This window comes from Portunus trituberculatus, chromosome 7, assembly GCF_017591435.1.
Source record: "Portunus trituberculatus isolate SZX2019 chromosome 7, ASM1759143v1, whole genome shotgun sequence".
Lineage (NCBI taxonomy): Eukaryota > Metazoa > Arthropoda > Malacostraca > Decapoda > Portunidae > Portunus > Portunus trituberculatus.
The window spans coordinates 1,961,913-1,969,412 of NC_059261.1; the positions used below are offsets into that span (position 1 = coordinate 1,961,913).

Here is a 7,500-nt window from a genome sequence, read left to right on the forward strand (position 1 = left end):
TTATTATTATTATTATTATTATTATTATTATTATTATTATTATTATTATTATTATTATTATTATTATTGTTATTATTATTACTTTTTATTATTATTAGTATTATTATTTATTGTAGTAGTAGTAGTAGTAGCAGTAGTAGTAGTGTATATATAGACAAATGTGTAGAGTGGGTGGTACTATACAGAGCAGTAGTAGTAATGGTAGTAGTAGTAGTAGTAGTAGTAGTATCATTACTATTATTAGAACATAAGAACATACGAAATCTAAGGAAGCTGCAAGAGGGTGTCAGGCCTACCCATGGCAGTCCCTGTGTGAACAAAGCTACCTAATTCCACCTGTCATCCTCACCCATAAATTTGTCTAATGTTCTTTTAAGGTTCCCTATTGAGTCAGCACTAACAACATGATTACAAAGTCAGTTCCATTCATCTACCACTGTGTTAGGAAACCAGTTCCTTCCCATTTCTTTCCTAAACCTAAATTTCTCAAGCTTGAATCCATTATTTCTGGTTCTATCCTGGCTACTGATTCCAAGAACTTTACTTTTGTTCCCTTTGTTATAACCCTTATACCACTTAAATACTTCTATCTTGACCTATGTCTCTCTAAAGAGGCATCACACTGGCCTATGATAAGCGTAATGCGGAACATCAGTTCGAGATAGCTGGAACTTTCCCGAGATTAGCGGAGCAAAGTTAGGATGTCTTGATATCCATTCCGGTTCTTCGTATGCTATCCCAATAAAAAAATAAACATAAAAATATGTAATAAAAACATATTATTCAAACTAAAAAGAGTATAAATAGATTTTCATATTGGAATATTAAATAATATTTCATCAATCTATAAAGATAAAATATTTTTCTCTCCCCTCCAACTGCTAACTCTATACAAGGGCCTTATCCGTCCTTGTATGGAGTACTCTTCCCATGTTTTTGGGGGTTCCACTCACACAGTTTTATTAGATAGGGTGAAATCAAAAGATTTTCGTCTCATCAACTCCCCTCCTCTGACTGTCTTCAGCCTCTTTCTCACCACCGAAATGTTGCATCTCTTTCTATCTTTTATCGCTATTTTCATGCTAACCGCTCTACTGATCTTGCTAACTGCATGCCTCCTCTCCTCCTAAGACCTCGCTGCACAAGGTTTTCTTCTTCCTCTCATTCCTATTCTGTCCAACTCTCTTATGCAAGAGTTGACCAGTATTCTCAATCATTCATACCTTTCTCTGGTAAACTCTGGAACTCCTTGCCTGCCTCTGTATTTCCATCTTCCAACGACTTGACTTCTTTTAAGAGAGGTTTCAAGACATTTATCCCTGAATTTTGGACAACATACTTTTTTGTTGCCTTTAGTCAGTTGCCTTTCCTGCAGGAAAAAAAAAAAAAAATATATATATATATATATATATATATATATATATATATATATATATATATATATATATATATATATATATATATAATGTCAATAGTTTGCGCTCATGGCAACCATCCATCCCTTTGTGTCTCACAATTCAGTCACAGCCTGTCCTCTGAAGGCAACTCTCCCCCTTCACACAAAACTAGTACAAATACTTACTACACACATGCACCCTTCACTTAAAATTTAAAAAATGGCGACTCCTACACTAACCTCGCAGTCCCCTTCTGGGGAGGGGACCATAAATGTCCCCGTGTCGGACTGATCTCTCGGTATAGATCACAAATCTCTTGACAATTCCCTCAACTTTTTCTTCATTAATGCTGGGGTCACACTACAGATTTCTTTTTTTTTTTTACTACGACGTCCCGACAGTAGTAGGAGTGCTGTCGCCGGCAGCAATGACGTCATTTTAACGGCTTTTGACCTGTCGTAAGATGTCGTGAGTCAAGTCGTACTTTAACGCGGCGACATCGTACGATGTCGTAAGATGTCCTCATTGTCACACGACATCGTAGAAGCATTACGACAATCGAGCGCTGCATTCGACTGTCGGGAAGAGAGTCACGACAAGCAAAGCCATTTCATCGGGCGTACGATGACGTACGATGACGTTACAGAAAGATACAATATCGTACGTGCTGCTAACGACATCGTTCGACATCGAACGAGTAAAAAATCGTTAAAATACTGAGTTACGACTGGTCTTTGAACATACATTTGGCAGTAACGCACGAAAACGTTGTCGCTAGAATCGTCGTGACCAGTGTGACCGTTCGTACGTTGTCGCCAGAAAAAAAAAAAAAAAAAAAAAAACTAGCCCCAGTTCACTCACCGATGACAATGGGACAGAAAAAGGGTATGATGGGTTTGATGTCCCATCGTCGTCGCAAGATCTTTGGGACATCGTTTGACATCGCAGGCCCATTGGATATGAGTATAGAGGGGCCGCCTCCGACACCAGGAATGAACATCCACCTTCAGACCCTCATGAAGGTGGATGTCCTTCGTTTTGCGTGTCCTTTTTGCACTGAAATACTCCCAAACGTTACGATAGTCGTATGCAGTCACAGAAAACTGGCCTGTACGACCGTCGGGGGTGAAAAAAAAAAGCTGTAGTGTGACCCCAGCATAACTTCTGCAACATTCACAGTGTTAGATCTAATTTTCAATCTGTGGAACACCACCTCTCCTCTGCTAAACTTCATCTTCTTTTCCTAACCGAAACACAGCTGTCTGAGGCAACTGACAATAGCTCCTTTTTCTGTTCCCTTCTTCTTTCCCTATCCCCATTTCGTTCCAAAGTTGGATATTGTGGTCCATGTGAGCAACGACTTGACTTGCTCTGGTGCCCACGCTCTCTAATCTTCCGAGTTTTCACCATGTGGCATCTACTCAAAAGTCACTCTCTAACTAAATTCATCGGTGCTGTCTATCTCTCCCCTAACTCCTCTGACTATAATAAATTCTTTGACTATTCAACATTCTGTCTCTCTATCCTTTTGTGGAGATCAACATTTTTGGAGATTTCATTGTTCACCGCCATCTTTGGCTTTCCTCTCCCTTGGCTGACCATCTTGGTGAACTAGCCTTCAACTTTGCTATCTTCCATGACCTAGAACAACTGGTGCAACACCCTATTCGTAATCCTGACCGTCTTGGAGATATAAATAAAATAACACTGGGCCTAAAACTGATCCCTGTGGCACCCCATAATTACTTGGCTCCACTCGAAATTAGAGCGGTTTATTACAACTCTCTGCCGCTTATCACCTAACCACAACCAGCCTAATATTTTTCCCTCAATCTCATGCGCCCTAATCTTTCTTAAGAGCCTCTCATGTGGTACCGTATCAAAACGCTTTACAAAAATCTAGGTATACGATATCATAACTATCGCCATTATCTGCTGCCTTATAAACTCTACTATAAAAACTTGACAAGTTTGTAAGGCTCGACTTTCCCTCCATAAAGCCATGCTGAGAGTAATTAATCGAGTTGTATTTGTCTAGATGCTCCCTAATGTACTTCGCTATTATCAACTCCATTAATTTATCTACAATGGAAGTTAAGTTGACAGGTCTCTAATCAGATGTTAGAGTTTTCTCTCCCTTCTCAACTCCTTCAGTACCATGACGCATTTTTATTTGTATTTAGTTTACTATTCGGTGATTTTATACTACTTCAGATACTTATGTTAGGATTGAAATAAGGAAGACTTTGGCCATTAATCATCTGACCTCCTTATCTCAATAAAGTCATTCAGTTATACCCAAAACTTATGGTAAAAAGTGACATCCTAAGGACCAATGCTAACGGCTCACTCACGACCTCCTTGCATTCCTTAAGTACTCTTGGGTATATTTCATCAGGTTCAAGTGACTTCAATTTTTTTTTTTTTTGTTAGATTATCTTTATATCTCTTGTTATACAATCTCCTTAGTTATGAGAATATCTGTCAGTTTCTCATTCTCTTCAGCTCTAAAGATCTGTTCACACTCTGGAATTTCTTGCATGCTTTCCTTAGTAAAGGCAGTTAAAAATACTCGTTCATAATATCACAATTCTCTACCCAGAACTAACCCTCTGCCTTTATAGAACCTATTTCTTCTCTAATTTCCGTCCTATATACCTGAAGAATCCCTTAGGATCCGTCTTTGCCAAACTGGCTGTCTTCAACTCATGATTGCTTTTAGCTTTCCTCGTTAACCTCTTAACTGTTCTAACTAATTCGTTATATTGTACCCTTAAAACCTCATCTTCTGCCTTTAATCTCCTACATATATTTCTCTTTTTCGTCCTGTGTAGTATTCTAATCTGGCATTCACTTAGGATCTCTTATGTGATCTTATTGTTCTACACGAGATGTTAGCGACTCGGTCTGTATGTAGTCTATCAACAAAATATTTATACTTCTCATCAGCATTTATCTGTCTTGAAACCCACACTTCAGCGCTCCAACCACACATCGCCCATCTCAGCGTGACCTGACTCAGACCGCACCTCACTTGGCACTTTCTCACCCCTTTGTCTATGGCCTGTACACTAAACCCATTACTACTGATTGCGATCCTTCCTCAACATCCATCCATGGGGACTCTGTTTTGCTATCTGTCTTAATTCTACTGTTAATGCAACATTGCAATGTGTGCCTAACGTACAGCATGCTATGTCTCCTTTCCTGTTTTCCCTGTCCTTATGGAATAGTGTAGAACCATCAATTTTAACTTCCGGATTAAGTACTTTCCCTGACATGTCTAAGTTTCTTTTAACGCAATGATATCAGAATTTTCAACACCTATGAGCAAATCTTTTTTATTCAGAATATTTCTACAGTTTGTTCAATAATAACTTAAGCTATTTTTCGCTTTCATTGAGTTGTGCTATTTCTAGACTTAACTATTCTGTCTTCCCTATTGTTCTTACAAGCCTTTTCTCTCTCATGACTCCTAACGAAAGAAGTGCTGGAGTGCATTTAAATCCCGTTCATGTGTTATCATTATTATTATTATTATTATTATTATTATTATTATTATTATTATTATTATTATTATTATTATTATTATTATTTTTGTTATTATTGTTATCATTATTATTATTATCATTATTATATCATCATGACTATCATTATCATCATCATCATTATTATCATTATTATTATTATTATCATTATCATTATTATTATTATTATTATTATTATTATTATTATTATTATTATTATTATTATTATTATTATTATTATTATTATTATTATTATTATTATTATTATTATTATTATTATTATTATTATTATTATTATTATTATTATTAATGTTATCATTATTATTGTTATTATCATTATTATTATTATTATTATTATTATTATTATTATTATTATTATTATTATCATTATTATTATTATTATTATTATTATTATTATTATTATTATTGTTATTATTATTATTATTATTATTATTATTGTTATTATTATTATTATTAATATTGTTATCATTATTATCGTTATCATTATCATCATCATTATTATTCTCACAGCGTGGCAGACCCCTTCAGGGTACAACTTCACATAGGGTATCGAAATGAGAAAGTAAATAGTACTGTAAGTGGTACCAAACTTAAAAGTTAAGATAGCGAAATTGATCTCGGAGTAACAGTATCAAGTAGCTCAAAACCTAGCCAGCAATGTTCAGAAGGAATAATTGGTTTAATTGGCAGATTTCTTGAATGCAAATCTAAGGAAATAATCCTCACTTTTGTATCATTCTTTGGTCGGTTCCCTTTCGGAATATTAAGTTCAAGCATGGTGCCCCAATAACCAAAAACACATTGATGAATTGAAATGAGTTCAGCGCAGAGTAACAAAAAATGGAAGTTTAAGAAACAAATGACACAAAGAGCGTCTTAAAGAATTCAATCTATTCTCACTAACACATAGAAAACTAGGAAGAGACTTAGTGTTTAAAATCATCAGTGATTGATAAAATGGACTGCAGTAAGTAATTCACAATAGACTTTTCACATTACGCACAAGGAAAGTGTGGCAAAATTATCGACAAATCCCTCAACTCTCATGAATCGGTTAGTTTTTTCCATAGTGTTTTTTGATGTATATAAAGGGTTTCCTCGAGATGTGATAGACTGCAACACCGTACACACATTTAAACGCCGCCCTGATAGATGCTTTTCCTCCAATCTGGGGATAACATTTTTTTTTCTTTTTTTTTTAGATAGATTAACTTTCTTGCCCCCAGGAAACGGGGGCATCTCACTTAATCTATTTTAATATTTTTTGTGTGTATTTTAATTCGATTTTCTTGCGGTATTTTCTTTCTCAACTTCTGTAAAATATAAATTTTCATCCTACTTTCATGTACGGCTCATGTCGGAGGGGTTGCGATATGGGGAGAGAGCCTTCTGTTTTGTTGTCCTTTACTTCCACTATCATCTTAATAGTCCTGGGTCAGGTCACCTCGCAAGGACCACAGGGTCTATTCTGGCCTGTGTTTCTATATAATCTTAGGTAACGATGATATGACCAGGCACACCTTTTGGTGTATATACAATTTGCGATATCTGTCTCAGAAACACCATCCTCGAAGTAACTCTTGACGGTGCATCGTTCATATTTTATAACATTTCTTTGTCAGACCTTTCGTTTTGCCGTATTTTGCATTTTTGTCATTTCTGCATGAGAATAAAGGTTTCTGCCTCGCAGCTTGCTCAACTATCACTTCATCACTATACCTGGAGCTCCAGTGGTCAAAGTGTAGGAATTATATGCCAGAGAAAATTTAGTAGTGTTCAATCATTCAATAACTCACTTCTTCCATCTGTCAACTCGGCACAACCTTCCAGACAACTCCTCTCTTCTTCAATGACACTCAACTGTTCCTCTTCTACTCTAAATATCCTCGGTATGTCCTTTACTTATAATCTAAACTAAAAACTTCACATTTCATCTCTTGCTAAAACAGCTTCTACGAAGTTAGGCGTTTTGAGGCGTCTCCGCCAGTTTTTCTCACCGTCCCCAAATGTTGATTCTGTACAAGGGCCTTATCCGTCCATGTATGGAGGACTCTTTGCATGTCAGGGAAGGAGGGGTGGGGGGAGGGGAATTCCACTCACACAGTTTTATTAGACTGGGTGAAATCAAAAGCTTTTCGTCTTGGAAATGATTTCATCTTATCGTTTCCTCTCCTCTGACTGACTGTCTTCATCCTCTTTCTCATCTCCGGAATGTTGCATCTATTGCCATCTTTAACTGCTAACTGCTCTTCTGATTTTGCGAACTGCATGCCTCACTCCCTCGCGCGTCCTTGCTGCGCAAAGATTTCTTCTTCCTCTTACCTCTATTCTGTCCGACTTCCGAATGCAGTAACAAGTACTCTCAGTCATTCATACCTTTCTTTTGTAAACTCTGGAACTCCCCACCTGCTTCTGTACTTACAATTTTCTCTGACTTGATTTCATTTAAGAGGGAGGTTTCAAGACATTCATCCCTTTCTTTTGGGTAACTCTCTCGGACCTGCAAGTGGGCTGGCAACTAAGTGGACTTTTTTTTATTTCATTCTTTATGTTGC

General features: G+C 36.6%; 1 protein-coding gene across 1 annotated transcript in view; it reads left to right on the plus strand.

Annotated features, from left to right (window-relative positions):
• Positions 1 to 7,500, plus strand: part of LOC123520534 (solute carrier organic anion transporter family member 74D-like) — a 29,366-nt gene that overhangs the window by 2,636 nt on the left and 19,230 nt on the right. The window lies entirely within an intron of this gene.